This window comes from Pygocentrus nattereri, chromosome 28 (assembly GCF_015220715.1).
Source record: "Pygocentrus nattereri isolate fPygNat1 chromosome 28, fPygNat1.pri, whole genome shotgun sequence".
In the NCBI taxonomy this organism is placed as follows: Eukaryota; Metazoa; Chordata; class Actinopteri; order Characiformes; family Serrasalmidae; genus Pygocentrus; species Pygocentrus nattereri.
Genome location: NC_051238.1, coordinates 2,793,084 through 2,813,735, shown reverse-complemented (window position 1 = coordinate 2,813,735; position 20,652 = coordinate 2,793,084). Strand labels below are relative to the sequence as shown.

At 43.4% G+C, this 20,652-nt stretch overlaps 1 protein-coding gene and 1 non-coding gene across 6 annotated transcripts in view; both read right to left on the bottom strand.

Annotated features, from left to right (window-relative positions):
* LOC108411859 (voltage-dependent R-type calcium channel subunit alpha-1E) overlaps positions 1–20,652 on the bottom strand; it is a 296,188-nt gene that overhangs the window by 266,981 nt on the left and 8,555 nt on the right. The gene's annotated exons all lie outside the window — the stretch shown is intronic.
* On the bottom strand, positions 4,409–4,513 carry LOC119262757. The gene has a single exon (XR_005129880.1). It is a non-coding gene; the product is annotated as a U6 spliceosomal RNA (small nuclear RNA).

The following is a 20,652-nucleotide window of genomic DNA, read 5'->3' as shown; positions in this document are numbered from 1 at the left end:
CCTAGTGTTATTTAATCCTAGTATTATTTAGTCCTAGGTCAACTGTGTAAATGTACATACTGAGCCTAATATTTTAATATTTTATAGTTTCCACTCCAGATGGAGAATGACTCTTATACGCAGTGGCCTACACAAGGGACTAGCACAGCTAACCAAGTTCCCACAATGTAAAGACAGATCATCCTATCCTTCTACACATGAAGTCAAACTGTATGTAGAAAATGACAAATATTGCATTATTGCTGGGACATCTGTGGGTTTTGGCATTAGCTGAGTAAAAGAAGTGGCCTCTTCAGATGAGCTCATAAGTGCCACGGTGGATGCTAATGAGGATTTGTCGTCTTCCACGTGAGGTTTTCTCCGCAGCTGAGCGAGTGCCAGCGTGCTGGCTGTCAGAGAAATCTATTTTCAGTGTTTCTGGATCTAGCTAACATCAGCTAGACTAGGTAGCCCATTTAGCGTTGAAAGTAGTGCCGTCTCAGCTTCCTCAATCATGTCCTTAACGACGAGTCCCTGGCAATGAGCTCACATTCAGGCACTCAAGTTTTTGAGGCTGAAGATGAACAAATACGAGCAAAACCGTCGTGTTTCACTGAAGTGTTCAGATGCATGTATTTAGTCTAGTGATAAACAGTGGATGCAGAACCGGATTCAGAACTTGAAACCTGCCATCTGGAGCGGCACCTGCGCACACCCCTAGTTTATGAGCCTACGTCATAAATGATTTCCATCGGACACCGAGAAAAAAGTGCAACACAAAACCCCGACACTACGGCTACAGCACTGGGAATGCTAATATAACTAGGCCAACAAAGTGACTGCCTGCTGGCAAATTGTAAGTCTAGGCCTTAAGGCTCTTATCTTAAAGGGACGTGTGGCAAAGTTTGGGTTTTAAAACAGAATCTTTGTAAAGTTTTTACAAAATTAGAATTCAGTATAAATGAACAAATGAATATTCGACCAGATTCTGGGAGCATGACGGGCATATGTCGCCGGAACCAGACAGCATGTTTGAGCCGGGTGTATGGGTGAGGGTTCCACGGCGCTGTCCGCTTCAATCCTCACTCAAATTATTCCAGCTGACGCTTTGCTGTCAACCTGCATGGGCTTCAAAGAGACCACGCTATTGTTTCTCACCAGACGCGGCGAGACATGAAGCAAAAAGCAGCCACAGCGCTAACATTAGCCCGGGTTAGATTCTGTTAGATTGCTTATGGCGCTGCAGTTCGACTCCTGTAGGGCAACAGCAGGCCTTCAGCGGAAAATCGGCATCGTTTAAAGCAATTCACAGAAATCTGACAGTAAGCAGAAGGTCATGAACAAACGACCGAGTTAAAGGGATGGGAGAAGCACAGAAATCCTTCACTTCAGTGAAAGCAGAAACAACTTAAGGTAAAATCACTGGGAGAGCTAAAAGGCATTCATAACTCTTTTACCACCACCTCCATAACAAGTAAACGAATAGAAACTATATATCAAATAATTAAATAATAGAAGGTCACAACTCTATCGCACCAAAATAAAGAGATAAACTCAGAGAAACGTATATATACGACAAATTGATTAAACACTAATGAGGTAAAAGTATAAAAAATTAATATAGCCTCAAACGGCAATCCCCTATACTATCAAATACTATATTACATTACACTATTACTAGTACTACTATACTATACTAAAACATACTGTAACATCCTAGAAAATCCTCTATACTATAATACACTATGATCACAATTAGTTTCCATTTCACGATTACTGTTGTAGTCTCTCCAGGAAAAAAAAAGCAAAAAAAAAAACCAAACAAACAAAAAAACTGTTTGTGTTAATGGTGTAAACATAGATTTACATCAAACTCAGATTTTCTTCTTAATTTAGAAAATACATACACAACCCTGTTTCCAAAAAAGTTGGGACACTGTAAATAAGAACAGAAAGCAATGACGTGCAAATCATTCTAATTAACTGAAAACAGTACAAAGACGACATATCAAATGTTGAAACTGAGAAGAAAAAACAGGAGCAACAAAAGGCTGGTAAAGTTGTGTAATGCTAAAATAACACCTGGTCGAACATCTGGTAACAGGTCAGTAACATGATTGGGTATAAAAGAGCATCTCAGAGAGGCGGAGTCTTTCAGAAGTAAAGATGAGGAGGGGTCACCACTCACCAGCTTTTTAATGCAAAATAGCAAAAAAATTAATCATATAGGGTATTAATATCATTTTAAAAAGAATTCAGAGAAATCTCTGTCTGTGAGGGACGAGGCCAAAAGCCAGTATCTGCTGGCCGTGATCTTTGGGCCCTCAGGCAGCACTGCATTAAAAACAGACATGATTCTGTAGTGGAAATCACTGCATGGGCTCAGAAACACTTCTGAAAACCACTGTCTGTGAACACAGTTCATCACTGTATCCACAAACGCTGTTAAACTCTAAAACACAAAGAAGAAACCAAATATAAACAGGATCCAGAAATGCTGCCACCTTCTCTGGGCCTGAGCTCATTTAAAATGGACTCAGGGGAAGTGGAAAAGTGTCCTGTGGGCTGACTGATCAACATTCGAAATTTCTTTTGGAAATCAAGGACACTGTGTCCTCCGGGCTGAAGACCACTCAGCTTGTTATCAGTGCACAGTTCAAAAGCCAGTACTCGTGATGGTTTAGGGGGGCATTAGTGCACGTGGCATGGATGACCTGCACATCTGTGAAGGCGCCATTAATACTGAATGATATATACATGTTTTGGCAACACCTGCTGCCGTCCAGACGACGTCTTTTTCAGGGAAGGCCTTGATTATTTCAGCAAGACAGTGTCAAACCACATTCTGCAGGTATTACAGCAGCATTGCTCCGTATTAAGAGTCCAGGTGTTAAACTGACCTGCCTGCAATATTTTTTAATTATTTGCATATGACTGCTTCCTGTTTTTATTTACACTTTACACAGTGTCCCAACTCTTTGGGAAACATAGTTGTATAATTGCAAAGTTTTGAATTGTAATGATGTTTCATTTTGATCCATTAGGTTTTCTGTTTTTTTTATTTTGTGCCATTTCACCAAAATGAAATTTAAAATGCTTCCTCAGTTTGTTATCGTGTGTATATAGTCCAGCTTTGGTTACGATCAGGCAATCCCTGATGGAGTTTTAAGCCTATAAGTCAGACTAATTCATGCCACAATGAATGAAAAGTATATTTTCTTCCAATTCTCAAAATGAAGGGGGTGCAGCTTTAAGGCCTTTATGAGATTTTTCTTTGATCAAATCTAAGGAATCAAATGAAAAAGAACTTTAACATTTACGCTATGTCTCCTTGACTGCCAAAGTGTTGCTGTATGGCGCCACCATCAGGCCAATTACATCCCTTCATGTCACACCTATTCTCAAGATTTGGTGTTTCTATGACTTGTAATGTCTAATCTTAACAGTTCCAAGAAGAGTTACACCTCTGTTGGTGCTTGGACCCCTAACCAGAATAGTGATGTAAAATGAAGACAAATGCATAGAAATACTAAAAAAAAATTCAGCTGTTATACTGCAATAATGTTTCTCTAGCATTTAGCATTCCACACAGTCATAATCTCTTTATGGCGAAACAGCGATCAGATAGTTGGCAGACCTGTATCCGTCTCTTCAGCTGCTGAACCATATCCTTACATTAGCATTCATCTTACTGCACACATCACTGCTCATTTACTGCTGCAGTCGGGCATTTACTTAGAGAAAATCAGACCCATTCACTCTCAGCGGATCAGCTGGCAGAGCTTCCGTACACTGGCGGATATTACAGCAGGATGCTTTAGAGCTTTTTGGGCTTCCCCATCTGGCGATAGCCTTTTTAATTTAACTTTTTTGATCCCACAACCGGGGAAATTCCATTTACATTTACGGCATTTAGCAGACGCTCTTATCCAGAGCGACTTACAATTTGATCAGTTTATACAAGTAGGCGGAGGTGGTGTTGGGAGTCTTGCCCAAGGACTCTTATTGGTATAGTGTAGGGTGATTACCCAGGTGGGAATTGAACCCCAGTCTACAGCATAGAAGGCAGAGGTGTTACCCACTACACTAACCACACACACACACACACACACACACACACACACACACACACACACACACACACACACACACACACACACACACACACACACACACACACACACACACACACACACACACACACACACACACACACACACACACACACACACACACACACACACACACACACACACACACACACACGCCCGGAGCAGTGGGCAGCCCTATCCACGGTGCCCGGGGAGCAGTTGGGGGTTAGGTGTCTTGCTCAAGGACACCTCAGCCATGGACTGTCAGCCCTGGGGATCGAACCGGCAACCTTCCGGTCACAGGGCCAGATCCCCAACCTCCAGCCCACGACTGCCCCAAAAATATGGAGCGCTTCACGGATTTGCGTGTCATCCTTTCGCAGGGGCCATGCTAATCTTCTCTGTATCGATCCAATTTTAGCATGTGTGCTGCCGTAGCGAGCTATTTGGCTATTTTCTTGAAACAACAGCGCATTGATAGAAAGATAAATAAATAAAAAATCGGATTTATACAAAGGTTACGTTCACATTACCAGGTTTAAGTGGCATAAATCTGATTTTTTGCCCTGATTTTTGCCACGTTCTCAAATCCGACCTGAGCCACTTTCATATGTGGTCCTACATCAGATACGTATCCGACTCGTGACCATGTGACCTTAATGTGACCTTAATGTGAACTCAGATCAGAATTCATGTGCTTTCTTTCCACTGCGCCATCACTCAGCGTTACCATGGCAGCAGTGCTGAACAGACGTTAAAGCCTGTAAACGGTGGAAAAGCAGCTCATCTCACCTTTTCCTCCTCCTCTGGCTCTAATAATGAAGCTGAGAGCTGATCAGAGTTAATGATCTTCTCAGAGAAGCTCGTTCTGCTCGTTAGTTTGTGCTGATGATGCAGTGATTCAGTCACGTGACGTTACTGAGCAGGATGAGCTCATGAGGTCATTTCAGGAGCCGGTTCATCACATTAATGATGGATTTGAGTCTCTGACCTAAACCAGTGTGAACCGTCGAGTCAGAGAGATCAGATCTGAGTAACGAGGCTTGTAATGTGAACGTAGCCTGAGTGTCTTCAGAGCAGCCAATGTATTACATTGATGAAACTGCAACATGTACCCCAAAGCAGCCTGTTCTGAAATCGTCATGGCTGTGATGTCATATCCATGAAAACATTCCAGTACGCCCATTCAGCCTATGGTGGTTTAGCCCTGCTCTAACATGCAGTGGTGGACAAAGTACATAAACCATGTACTTGAGTTAAAGTAGAGACACCCAAGGTAAAATATTCCTCCAGTAAAAGTAGAAGTTCCTCCCTTTAGACCTCCACTTGAGTAAAAGTACTAAAGTATTTCCCTTCAAATGTACTTAAGTATAAAGTAAAAGTACTAAAAGAGTAATTCTGGCTCTGATGTCCTGTTATCATTTTTATAACCAGACTGGCTTCATGAACTCATTTCAGGTGAAAGTCCTCCAGCGTCTCTCTTGGTAAACCAGTCTTTTAATAGAAGGTCATTAATTAGTGACGCTGACGTCTATTAAAATGATCAGAAGCACAAAACACTGAAGGTAAACAGTTTCCATCAGGGAGAACCGAGTGGCTCTGAAATCACTTTTTACACACAAGCAAAGTTTCAGTTTCAGATTTATTTACAACTTAGTTCCAAGTTTAAGTTGAATAAAAACTGGCTTTAAACTCAGGATCACAGATGAGCTCCTTTACTATGTTGATCTGTAGGCGTCTGTTCATAAACATAAACCAGCCCAAACTCATTTACTATAAAATGAAATGGTGTTTGTAGAAATTCAGAAAAAAGCCGCGTCAGTCTCGACTGCATATGTGGACATATTTCTATATTGAGCTCTATTTACACAAAGTTAGGTTAGTTCATCATTTATGTTGAACAGACTCTCCCAAAGTTTTACGCTGCTGCGCTGACGTTGAACCGCGTGCTGCACTGGGTCGGTATGACCAACAGGTCAAAACCAGCTCTAAACAAAGTGACCGCTGGGCCCTGATTGGTGCTCTGGCTTTGCGCTTCTTTCGTTTTGACATGTGACGTTTTTATACACACAGAAACCAAAAGGAACCACAGATTTCTCAGAATGTAGGAGGAAAAAGTCGGATATTAGACTCTGAAATGTAGTGGAGTGAAAGGAAAAAGTCCAGAACGGAGAAACTTCAGTACAGATACACCAAAAATACTAAAGTACAGAAACTAATTACATTTACTCAGTTACTCAGTTACTGTCCACCACTGGTAACATGACAGAATTACATTATGCTCAAAGGTCAAAAAAGAAAGAGGCTTTACTGTTAGAATCGCAATCCAGAATCGTGGTCAGCAAAGCCAGAAAAAACACAAACACACAGCAAACTGTCCAAAAGGGATCAGGTAAAAAGGCAAAGTCGAGAAACAGGAGAAAATGTCAGAACCAGAAATATGAGCAATGGAAAGAACCGCTCAGTAGCTCTGTGTACAGAATCTAGTACCTCACAAAGACCAACTCTAGAAGCCCAGGCTTTATGCTAAACTAGTGACAAACAGTTGAAACAGATCAACATCCTGGTGACTGGGAGCGCTGATTGGAGCGTGAGGGAACGTCAGGAGTCATGTGTGTCACGTGATCCCCAAGAGGGTTTTGGGAGATATCCAAGGAGACCTCAGAGCTGAAGGGATGCGTGACACCTGCCCACTCAGCCCACAGACGTTCAGCCCCACCCATTCAGCCTGCAGCAGTATGGAGATCTGGGGGCCTCTCTGGTGGAAATGTGTAACTGCACGCAAAGTGAAGACGACCACTCTATAATGTGGGTTGTGCTTCGGCCCCCTTCCCTGAGTGGATGAATGTGATGATTGAAGGAATTCCAAGAGAACTCAGTCTAAACTTGGTGAAGGAGCATCTTCCCTGAACGTGAGTGAATTATCTACTATGGTCATCACATCTGCACTGGCTGATTTTGAGATCATTTGAGGCCTAAACATCGAGCTGGACCTTCTTTTGGAGGCTGTGTGTGTGACGTGAATACGTAAAGACGTATGACGTGGTGTGAAAAACTCCTGACCAATGCCTCTGATTATTATAATGATTATTTCTGGCTTTACAGGGTGACCATATTCTCCTCAATGAATTAATCATACTTCTTATATTTTAAACAAAATTACAAGCCAGACGTCCCTCTAAAAGCTCCTCACAGAAAGTTCCTACATGAACTGGTTCTGAATTCACTGCCTGATGACTGAGACGCTGTTTTATGAGAGTTTAGAGATGATTTTGATCATAAACTCCATTCGCGGTGGAGGGATACATAATGTGCAGGGTGTTGTGAGGCAAAATAATCCCTAAAGAAAACGTATTATATTCAGATTTTCCACTGTTTTTCATCATCATCATTCCATATAAGCTCAGAAGACTCATGTAGGTTCTCTGGTGGTTCTGGTTGGTAAATAAAATGTCTATATCTGTGTTGCAGTCATGGCGACGTCTGGTTCCCATCACCACCACTGTAAAGCCATCAGAGTCTCTACTATGAACGAAAATACTAGTCATTGTTGGACACTTAAAAATCTACTAACATACCAAACCTCAAGAAAACAACAGTTACTACACGCACTACAATGATGGGGGGAAATCTCCGCAATAACTTCTGCATTTGCTCGCTTTGGAACCAAAGTCCAGAGCGGTGCAGAGTTTCCTTTGTAAAGCTGACCACTGCAGCGGAAAGCTTTATGTGGAGTACATTAACACCCAGCTGTGCTGAGAGTGAAGTGGATAAAGCACCAAACTCCAGTGAAATGAATAAGTCTGCATCTTCATCAGAACCCAAGAGCTTTCAAGCTTTAGAGAGGAGTCATAGCAGCGACCTAATCAAACAGCAATTACACTCTAATGACGTCTTCATCCGCTCCGCACATCAGACTCACTAATGCACGAGCCTTTTCACGGCCTTTAATGCACAGAGCCACGGCTTTAACAGACGAATATGTACAAAGAGGCTTCTTCTTCCTTTCAAGGGCTGAAAGCTATTCGAACGCTGTCTGAGTTTTCTGTTTAGCAAAAATTTAATCTCAGAAAATCACTGTAAGAGCTTCCTCCGGAGCGGAGAGGCTGTGGACACTCCGATAGAGGAGCAGGACCACAGCCCACTGTCTATGACTCATTCACCTCACACAGCATTAAAGGGCCCATATCTGACTTTTTCTTGCATTTGGTTTTTCACTTACTTGTAAGGCTTATATGGGTACAAATACAACTCCATAATTCATTCTTACATTACATTTTCCAAATTTATCTCTAGGCTGTTTTTGTGACTGTGCTCAGAAATAAAAGTACCAGTGGTGGACGAAGTACACAAACCATGTACCTGAGTTAAAGTAGAGATGCCCAAGGTAAAATATCACTCCAGTAGAAGTAGAAGTTCCTCCCTTTAGACCTCCACTTGAGGAAAAGTACTAAAGTATTTACCTTCAAATGTACTTAAGTATCAAAAGTACTAAAAGAGTAATTAACTCAGTTTAACTTAGTTGCTTTGCGCTTCTTTCGTTTTGACATGTTACGTTTTTATACACACAGAAACCAAAAGGAACCACAGATTTCTCAGAATGTAGGAGGAAAAAGTCGGATATTAGACTCTGAAATGTAGTGGAGTGAAAGGAAAAAGTCGCCCAGAACCGAGAAACTTCAGTACAGATACACCAAAAATACTAAAGTACAGAAACTAATTACATTTACTCAGTTACTCAGTTACTGTCCATCACTCAAAGGTACTAAAACCACTGAAATGATCTGTTCTAAGCTGGACTGACTCCACACACCCCGCCTCGCCTCCAAGTTTCTACTCTACTGCTCTGTTTTAAAACATTCGGTTATGAAAAGGAACAAATACCAACTTTTCACCTGGAGGAACTGATTTAAGCTACACAACCAGACCTTAAAACCACTGCTGGAGCTTTGAGGGAACATTTACACTGTTTGTACCTTGATGAACAGAAAACGTACCTGAACAGAACCTTCATTAATAATAGTGTAAGACTAATTTATGTAAATAGTGTAGTGGGTAACTCCTCTGCCTTCTACACTGTACACTGGGGTTCAATCCCCCACCTGGGTAGCCTCTCTACACTATACCAATAAGAGTCCTTGGGCAAGACTCCCAACACTGCCTTGGCCTTCCTGTGTAAAATGACCAAATTTTAAGTCACTCTGGATAACAGCGTCTGCCAAATGCCATAAATGTAAATGTAAATGAGCTCTGTTCTGATTGGCTACCATGTATTGTGCTTCTTCCAGGCTGAAATATGCCTTACAACTTCAGTGTTATCTTTCACAGTGTTAACTTTCACAGTGTTTACATACTACTTTAAAGTCTCCTTTTTAAAATAAATAAATGAATAAAAATGAAAATAAAAATAAAATACATTTTGAAACCTCAATCTTATTTGCACTTCTGTCCAATTTTAGCTACCAAGCCTACTAAAGAGGAATTCCACCAAATTTTAAAATTTCTCCATAGGTCAGTGTGTGAGGTGTAATCAGAGCGGTTCAGAGAGTTTGGTGTGAAGTGGTTCAGACGTCTTTACAGTGGTGGTGATAGGAACCAGGCGTCGCCATGACTACAACACAGATATAGACACTTTATTTACCATCCAGAACCACCAGAGAACCTACACGAGTCTTCTGAGCTTATATGGAATGTTGATGATGGGAAAAAAGTGGAAAATCTGGAATAATGAGTTTTCTTTGGGGACTATTTTGCCGCACAACACCCTGCATGTCTCCCTCCACCATGAATGGAGTTGAAGTTCTCTAAACTCTCATAAAACAGCGTCTCAGTCATCAGGCAGTGAATTCAGAACCAGTTCATGTAGGAACTTTCTGTGAGGAGCTTTTAGAGGGACGTCTGGTTCCCATCACCACCACTGTGAGCGGTTCTGACTCGGTCAGTTTCTCTAGAACAGAGAGTTTCACACCAAACCACTCAGAACCACCCTGTTTACATCATAACCATTTAATTATAGAGACATTTTGATAATTCAGTGGGATTTCCCTTTAAGCTGTCATTACCTGACAGCTGCATTATAGGCTTGTAGCTCCAGGGCTAAACCTAAAGAAGCTGAGCTATCACTCACGTAGCGCAGATGCTCCTTTAGAGCGTTAGTTCTTCCTGACTGGCCCTACACACCCAAGGCTCAGACAGCAGCGCTGCATAAAAGCCATTTCTTCACAGCTGCAATTAAACAAAGAGCGAATTCCACCCTCTCCCATTCAGCGCCGAGTTCACCACTGAGCCGCTCTGATTTGTGAACTAGTGAAAACCCAGCACATCATCTTCAAAAGCTCAATTAGCACTAAAAAGACGCTCCAAACACGACGATTTCATTCGATCTCCATCTCCATGACAACAAACAAGGATCCTTTCCCACCACACAAATGATTAAAAGTGAATTATTTCACAGAAAATTAGAGAGAAATCCATCAAGGGCTTCGCCTGAAATTAAAGAGCGTCCAACAGCGAGCAGACTCTGGATGAAAGAGCCAGCGCTCAAATGTTCCTCGCAAATGTTTAGGATTAAAAATACAAAAATAAATAATGAAAAAAAGGGAAACAGAATTTCACTGAGCGTTTTCCTGTCTCCTTTTAATGGCAGGTTTCAGCTGGGAGTAATGAGCCGATGCACCTTTTCCCTGATGCTTCCACTCAGCTGGAAAAGCCACAAATTAAAGGAGAAAACTGCAGCCGATATGAAAAATCACAGTATGAGCCACATTACATACAGTGAATTCTCATTTGGATAACAGAACTGTTGGAAAAATGATGGATTCGGAATGTGTAATGAGTTTGGAATCACGCAGAGGGAATTTCATGCTTGTATAATCCAGCTGCTGTTATTACATCAAATCCATCACGCGGTAATAGAACCTCTATATGCAATGTAAGCTGCAAAAGGTCCTCCTGGGGACGTATGTATGAACATGTACGTAGAACATTCACTAATTTCTGAGTTTATCCGTGCGGATGCTTTGCATCACGTTCATGAAAATCCATGCACATCTGCTCCTCAACATCAGACAGTGGCAGTGAGGTCAGTGTGGATTTGGGACAACTTGGACGTGCACTGATCTTTTTTTTGAATGTCCACTTTATCAGCTCCACTTACTGTATAGCTGCACTCTGTAGTTCTACAGTTACAGACTGTAGTCCATCTGTTTCTCTGATACTCTGTTACCCTGTTCTTCAGTGGTCAGGACCCCCATGGACCCTCACAGAGCAGGTACTATTTGAGTGGTGGATCATTCTCAGTGCTGCAGTAACACTGATGTGGTGGTGGTGTGTTAGTGTGTGTTGCGCTGGTAAGAGTGGATCAGACGCAGCAGTGCTGCTGGAGTTTTTAAACACTGTGTCCACTCACTGTCCACTCTATTAGACACTCCTACCTTGTCGGTCCACCTTGTAGATGTAAAGTCAGAGACGACAGCTCATCTGCTGCTGCACAGTTTGTGTTGGTCATCCTCTAGTCCTTCATCAGTGGTCACAGGACGCAGCCCACAGGACGCTGTGCCCACAGGATGCTGTGCCTACAGGACGCTGCCCACAGGACGCTGTTGGATGGATATTTTTGGTTGGTGGACTATTCTCAGTCCAGCAGCGACACTGAGGTGTTTAAAAACTTTTGAGATTCAAATTTGTAATTCAAATTATTCACAACTATACACTGCACATTTAAAAATGATGGTTCTTTAAGGGTTCTTTAGTAGAACCATGGACACGGAAAGAACCCTTTGCATGATTAATTGGTTCTTTGCATGGTTTAAATGCTTCTCCGGATTGATGGAGCATGTGTTGCATATGGTTCTGTATACCACCAAAAAGGGTTCTTCTATAATTCCAAGCTTCACATTATAACGATAGAAGAACCCTTTTTGGTGCTATATAGATTCTTTATCACCTACAGCTCATTCTCCATCAATCTGAAGAACCATTTCACCATGCACAGAACCCTGTAATCATGCAAAGGGTTCCTTCAGTGTCCATGGCTCTACATAGAACCATGTTATACGAAAGAACCCTTGAAGAACCATCTTTTCTAAGACTGTTTATTAAACTCAGGCTATAGAAATTCATGTCAAGTGACATGAAGCCTGAAATCAACACCAAAAATGTGTCAGCCTAAATTAAACAGGTAAATATTAAGTATCGATTTTCATCTGAGCAAACTACATAAGCTTAAGCCCCTTCTTAGGCAGGATTAGTCTGCCACGAGAAGGCGGGTGATGCCAGACTATCACAGGACATCTCTACCATCTCTACATCTCCACTAAATAATGGCTAAATGATTAATTAGTGCAATCTGCACTGGATGGGAAATCTCAGTATAAATGGAAGAGATGGGAGCGGCCACTCAATTTACGCACTCCACTGAAGATTAATGCACATCAAAACAGTTCATTTAGCCATTATTTCATTTACCCTAACTATATAACTCACTGCCCTAAGTGAACACAGTGCGCATCAGCATTGCCATTAGCTAGTGAATTCACAAGAGTCCATTTCAACACATAAAATACATTTTTCTGTATTTTTTACCTGTTCTGAGTCCGAGTACAGGTGAGACAGCACAGTAACGTTAAATCTTAGCTCCACTTTAGCCACAGGAAAACATATCTATGAGGAGCATGCCTGAAACCCCTTCTTCTTCCAATCTAACGCCATATAAATTCACATCCTCACCTTTTGTTCCTGTGACGAAGGTTTCACAATCCCCACTGCCTCCTCCTCCTCAGTCCTACATTAGATCTACCCAGTTAGAGACACCCAAGGTAAAATATTCCTCCAGTAAAAGTAGAAGTTCCTCCCTTCAGACCTCAACTTGAGTAAAAGTACTAAAGTATTTCCCTTCAAATGTACTTAAGTATAAAGTAAAAGTACTAAAAGAGTAATTCTGGCTCTGATGTCCTGTTATCATTTTTATAACCAGACTGGCTTCATGAACTCATTTCAGGTGAAAGTCCTCCAGCGTCTCTCTTGGTAAACCAGTCTTTTAATAGAAGGTCATTAATTAGTGACGCTGACGTCTATTAAAATGATGATAAGCACAAAACACTGAAGGTAAACAGGTTCCATCAGGGAGAACCGAGTGGCTCTAAAATCACTTCAGTTTAGATACACGAAAAATACTTAAGTACAGAAACTCATTACATTTACTTAATTACTGTCCACCACTGGTTCTACCACAGCTATGAGGGAGTCCGGCCTTCTAGCCACAGGCAGAAGCTGCCCAGAATCTGCATAAGGGCTGCAGAAACTTTGTTTACTCGAGGGAGGAACTTCTCGCGCTGAGAACAAAGAGCCGCGCCGGCGTGATGCACCCCATTCCAACGGAGCTGAGGCGCAGCTTCAGGGGCTGCAGAGCCGGGGCTAAGCTAAAGGCTAAACAACGGGAGAATCGCTGGAGATACAAGCCTTGTATTCCTGCAGTGGTGATGGGTGAACTCGCTGGTCAACAAGACGGACGAGCTTGCTGCATTAGTGAGGAACCAGAGGATCTACCGGGAATGCAGTCTCTTCTGCTTTACTGAGACTTGGCTAACCGCTAACATCCCCGACGCTAATGTAAACATCCCCGGATTCGTCACGGTGAGGGCGGACAGAGACTGCGCGCGCAGTGGCAAAGCCAAGGGCGGTGGGCTCGCTATCTTCATTAACAACAGATGGTGTAATCCAGGACATGTGACTGTTAAAGAGACTGTCTGCTGTCGGGATGTTGAACCGCTTGCGGTGAGTTTAAGACCATATTACATCCCGCGGGAGTTTTCACACGCCATTGTTGTTTGTGTGTACTTGCCACCCCGAGCGGACGCGGAGGTGGCGTGTGACGTCATACACGCGACCATCGCTAGGCTCCAGACACAACACCCGGATGCCTTCGTCGCGCTGTCTGGTGACTTCAACCATTCACCCAGTATGTGGACTGTCCCACCAGGAAAAACAGGACAATTGACCTCCTGTATGCTAACATCAGTGATGCATACACGGCCATCCCTCTGCCCTCACTTGGAAAATCTGACCACAATCTGGTTTTCCTGCAGCCTCGGTACAAACCCTGTGTGATGAGGCAACCACCAACTACACGCTCCTTCAGGAAGTGGTCTAAGGAGGCAGAGGAGACCCTGAGGGTGTGCTGCATGACTCTCACAGCAAGGACATTGAGGGGGTAACAGACTGCACAACTGACTATCTGAACTTTTGCATGGACACTGTGGTTCCTGTAAGAACTGTTCGCTGCTTTCCTAATAACAAGCCCTGGATTACAAGTGACGTAAAGGACCTCTTAAACAAAAAGAAGAGGGCCTTTAAAGACAAGAACCAGGAGGAGCTGAGGAACGTTCAGCAGGAACGTCCTGTTTAAAGGAGGCTAAGGAGACCTACAGAAAGAAGGTTGAGCGGAAGTTACACGACAACAACATGAAGGAGGTCTGGGACAGTATGAGGACAATCACAGGATGCAAGCCAAGGAGTGACAGTGTAACAGCTGGAGGTGTGGAGAGAGCGAACGTACTCAATCTCTTCTATAACCGGTTTGATTGTCCAGTTTCATCCTCATCTGCTTCAGTTTGCCCTGCCATCACAGCAATCCCAGCCTCTGCCCCTCCGGACACCTCACTCCCTCTTCTCAGTGCTGCACAGATCTCCCTCCCACAGACTGTCAGCACATGCAGTCCACCCCCCCTCACCCCCCCCCCCCCCCCCCACTTCTCTGCAGACCAGGTCACAGGGGTGCTGAGGAGACTCCGCTCTAGGAAGACAGCTGGACCTGACAAGGTGAGCCCGAGACTTCTTAAGGCTTGCGCCTCTGAACTTGGGTTACCCTTGTCGAACATCTTCAACATGAGCCTGCAACTGGGGAGGGTTCCCACGCTGTGGAACACTCATGCCTGGTCCCTGTTCCCAAGAAACCTCACCCCAGTGAGCTCAACGACTACAGGCCAGTTGCGTTGACGTCCCACATTATGAAGACCATGGAGCGACTGCTTTTCCCTCTTCTCAGACCCCAGGTACAGCATGCACTGGACCCTCTCCAGTTTGCCTATCGGGAGAGGATTGGTGTCGAGGACGCCATCACCTACCTCCTCCACCGAACCTACTCTCATCAGCAGCAGTGGAGCACCACAGGGGACTGTGCTCTCCCCCTTCCTCTTCACTCTCTACACATCAGACTTCCAGTACAACTCTGAGATGTGCCATCTGCAGAAATGCTCGGATGACACTGCCATCGTTGGATGTGTCAAGGGTGGTCAGGAGGAGGAGTACAGGAGACAGGTGGAGGAATTTGTTGCTTGGTGTCGACTGAACCAACTGCAGTTGAACATATCCAAGACCAAGGAGTTGGTGGTGGACTTCCGTAGGTCTGGACTACCCCTGCAGCCAGTCTCCATTGAGGGGGTTGATGTGGAGACGGTCAAGACCTACAAGTACCTTGGTCTGCATCTGGACAACAAACTGGACTGGTCAACAAACACGGACACCCTGTACAGGAAAGGACAGAGTCGGCTCTATTTCCTGAGGAGACTGCGGTCCTTTAACATCTGTAAGAAGCTTCTGCAGATGTTCTACCACTCAATCGTGGCCAGCATTCTCTTCTACGCTGTGGTTTGCTGGGGAGGCAACATGAAGAGAAGAGATGCTGCAAGGCTGGACAAGCTGGTCAGGAGGGCCGGGGCAGTGGTGGGAGTGGAGCTGGACTCTCTGGTAACAATAGCAGATAGGAGGACTTTGGACAAACTGCTTTCTATCATGAACAATGATAGTCACCCAATTTACACCATCATCATGAAGCAGAGGAGTGTGTTCAGTGGCAGACTGCCGTCACAGAGCTGCACAACAGACAGACTCAGAAGATCATTCATTCCGAGAGCCATCAGACTCTTCAGTTCCTCCCATCGGGAACGGGAGGCTGCTGCTGACTGAGTTTAACCCAGTCACACTACATGGACATTATTCAACTACTCAACCGCTTAATTATTTATTCACAATTACACTTCCCCAACCTCTCACACTCAAGTACATTTACTTAGGGTGTGGTATTCATATATTCACATATTCACTTTACAGAACTATATTTTTTACATGTACATATTAAGAATTCTATGGCACATCAGTCACTTTTATAACCAATGTCGTTTGCACTTTGCTCTGTGAATTTATTTATTGGCAGTTATAAAAATCTACTGCACTGCTCCATCTACAGAAAGTTCTTTACCTTGTACAGAAAGTCTTTATACCCTTATATATTTTCTATTGTTCTGTGTTTGATAGATGTCGAATATGTTTCCTACTGTATTGTGTTGTTGCTGCTGGATGCTTAAATTTCCTTCGGGATCAATAAAGTTTCTATCTATCTATCTAACTCCAGGCAAAGTTCTCAGAGTTCTCCCCCTCTCTCAATCAGTCGTCCCTCATACTACCACCACAAGCTTGTCACAATAGTAGATCCCTTTTTGGTACTGCATAGAAAAAAAGGTTCTACAAAGAACCATCTAGAGTACGCTCTCCATTAATCTGAAGAACAATTCCGTGATGCAAAGAAGCCTTTAATCATGCAAAGGGTTCTTTGAGCATTCATGGTTCTTTGTATAAGCATTTTCTTCCCTGAAGATCCTTTGAAGACTGATGTTTTTTTAAGAGTGTATTAAACTGACTATAAAAATCCACAATAAGTGGCCTGAGGCTTGAAATTTATGCCAAAGAAAGTGTTAATCAAAAATAAACAGACAAATGATAAGCACTGGTTTGTCATTTCATCTAACTATTTATGCAAGCTGATTGGTTGAGAAGCATTCCAGCCATGCTGTTATTTCATTTTCTTTTTTTCTTTTTACAAACACTATCACTCTGCTGAGACGCTGTTGCTAAGCAACGACTCTGACAGCTGTAGGAGACGCTCAAGCCGTTTGAACGTTTTTACTTCTTACTTTGCCACAAACAGAAAACGGACGCTGTTAAGATCACATCTGACCGACAGCCGATTTGGTCCGACTCTGAAGACGAGACGACACTAAATTCCCAAACTGTCGTCACCACTGAGCAGCTTTTCAGTCGGCAGCTGTGACAGAAGAACAGCTGAACAACCTGGAATCAGCCAGAAATGAACCCAACACCATTCGCCAGTCGGACCAAATCAGACTGAGCCATAAAACGGACCCAATATCAGGTTCAGCTCAGTTTGGTCAGTTTCTCCAGATCAGTATTAATGTTGTTTTGTTCCAGCCGGTCTGTAAAGCTTCTTACAGCCCGTTTAGTTTGGCGAATGGTGTTGGGTTCATTTCTGGCTGATTCCAGGTGATGACAGTTTGGGAATTTAGTGTAAGGAGCTGGAGAGCGAACTGCCAGCTGAGCAGCGAGTGGGCGGAGCTCGTTACTCTGACGTAGCAACAAGCTGCTCGTTAAGGAGCTATAATTTGGTGAAGGAACTGAACATTAAAACATATTAAACACCGCGTTCACGGCCAGTTTATTAACTTCTTACTGTATTTAACTGTTGTATTAAAGCAGTAGAACACCCGAGGAGTGTGTTATCACTGTAACATCACAGCTGTGATGATCTACAGCCACCAAATCACAGCTGGGATGTTATTTAAGCAATAAAACACTTGAGGGAGTGTGCTGTAATGAAATAACATCACCGCAGGTCATCTCAGCTGTGATGTTATTCTCGATAACACACTCCCTCTCGTGTTCTTCTGCTTAAATACAATAGAATCGTCGTCTTCTTTGTGGTGCTGTTTCTTTTCCATTAATTGATAACTGTCTTCTCATGTTAACGGTGACTTTTGGGTACATTTTACATGTTGTTAATTTTAAAAGCGATAGTGTCACATTCACTTATAGTTCAGCCTGTGTTGCTGTCATAGAATCAGACAGAAGATCACAAATTCAAAGTCCTGCAATGCCACGACAATGCCTGCAATGATCAAAATTCACAATGTCTGTACTTCATAATGTCACGGTATCTAGTGCCTGGTAATTACTGCAAGATTAAGACATCACCTGCAATATTCCCACCAATAAACATCACAGGTCATCATCAATATTGGCTGATATTACTGGCCAACCAGTCGGACCAAAATGGAAACGTTTGGAAGCAACAACAACACAGTGGTGGGCTACAGAACCTCACAGAACCAAGCATGTAGCATGAAACGAGATGTCAGATTTGATAGTAGCCTCATGGAGTGGGCTTTCACGCCAACTACACTCTTACAAAGATGGTGCTTCAAGCGTTCTTTAGTAAAGAAAATGGATATTTGTGGAACCATGAAGACTCAAAGAACACTTTGCATGATTAAAGGATTCTTTGCATCATGAAAGTGTTCTTCAGATTGATGGAGAATGTGCTGTTGATGGTCCTACTTTTTGAAAATGGTTCTATATACACTATTTCCAAAAGTATTCACTCAGAGGCCAGAGGTGTATAAAACTAAGCAACTAGGCCTGCAGACTGCTTCTACAGATATTAGTGAAAGAATGGGTCACTCTCAGGATGCTGAGGGGCATAGTGCGCAGAGGTCTGCAGAGTCAATCACTACAGACCTCCAAACTTCATGTGGCCTTCAGATCAGCTCAAGAACAGCGTAGAGAGCTTCATTGAATGAGTTTCCATGACCGAGCAGCTGCATCCAAGCCTCACATCACCACAATGCACAATGCAAAGCGTGGAATGCAGTGGTGTAAAGTGCCGCCACTGGACTCTAGAGCAGTGGAGACGTGTTCTCTGGAGGGGCCAATCACGCTTCTCCTGAGTTTGGCGGTTGCCAGGAGACGGTACTTGTCTGACTGCATTGTGCTGAGTGTAAAGTTTGGTGGAGGGGGGATCATGGTGTGGGGTTGTTTTTCAGGATTTGGGCTCGGCCCCTTAGTTCCAGTGAAAGGAACTCTTAAAGCTTCAGCACCAAGAGATTTTGGACAATTTCATTTTGGGGACGGCCCCTTCCTGTTCCAACATGACTGCACACCAGTGCACAAAGCAGGTCCATAAAGACATGGATGAGTGAGTTTGGTGTGGAAGAATTTGACCGGCCTGCACAGAGTCCTGACCTCAACCCGAAAAACCTAAGATCACCATGTGATGCAGAATACCGACTGAGTGGTGTAAAGCATGCAGCGGTTGGTCTCTAGAGCAGTGGGAACGTGTTCTCCGGAGTAATGAATCACGCTTCACTGTCCAGCAGATGGATCTGACTGATGAGTTGAGGTTTGGGGGTGTGAGAGCCCTACCCTACCTGCCTGCATGCAGAATGCCAGCTGTCACATTTGGTGGAGGGAGAATAATGAGCTGGGGTTTTTCATGGTTTGTGCCACTCAGCTGTGGTGAAATAGACCTGAATGCACCCAATCCCTAGCTGAAGAGCTTGACTGGCCTGCAGGCCACAGGCCTGAACACCCCTTCCAACACCTCGATCGGATGCCCACTGCTCGCCAGCCTTCCGGACCGGCTTGACCACCATTAATCTTCATGCTGTACGCCTTGCAAACCTCACCCTCATGAGCTGACCCTCCTACTGCTGCTGTACAGACTCAAACTATCCAATTCACCTTTGCTCCACCTGTTTTTCCCCATTTTGTGTTCTAATATTTTATACTAACATCGTTTGCTCTCCGGTGTGGTCCAGAGGAGGATGGGCTCCCCTTTTGAGTCTTGGTTCCTCTCAAGGTTTCCTCCTCCTGCTCAGAGGGAGTTTTTCCTTGCCACTGTCACCACTGGTGACGCTCATGGGGGCTCGTACCTGGATTTTTCTGTAAAGCTGCTTTGCGACAACACCTGTTGTAAGAAGCACTACATAAATAAACTTTGACTTGCCTTGACCTTTTGGATGAGCTGTGAGCTGAGTCTTACCACCCAACCTCAGCACCTGACCTCGCTAAAGCTCTGGGGACTGCATGGCAGTGAATCCATGTTTCAGAAGAACAGAGGCTATCACCACAGCAACCTGCTGTGGGTTTGGAATGAGATGTTCAACAATGTATTAAAAACGATGCATCCTTTACAAGAGACGCTCACAGAGATGCTATCACTCCCATTTCGAAAGAGCTGCACAGCCTGCTTGCATCATTCAGGACAGAGTTTAAAGCTCTGCTGCTAGTTTTTAAGGCTCAAAATGACCTTAAAGCACCGCTTACATCGCAGCGTCTGTCTGTTTATGATCTTAGATCTGCAGATACTGACCTTGTACAAAAACTGTAAAATACAGAAAACATGGAGAGACTCGTTCTGTTATTCTGCTTCTAAACTGTGGAGCTCAGTTCAGCTTTTAATAGGCAGTCTAATATGTTTCAATATGATTGGTGTCATTTTCTTATTCTAAATGAATACTGTAATTTCTTGTAATTTTCCTGTCTGTGAAGTACTTTGAGCTGCCACTGGCATGAAAAATACTATATAAATAAAAATTATTATTATTATTATTATCATCATATTAGATGTGAAGCTTGAGTGTCTACATAACTGTCCTGTCTGTATTATATGAGCTGACATCGACCCGTATGGCTCTAGCATTGTTCTTTAGGTAAAATACAACAAAAACTGACA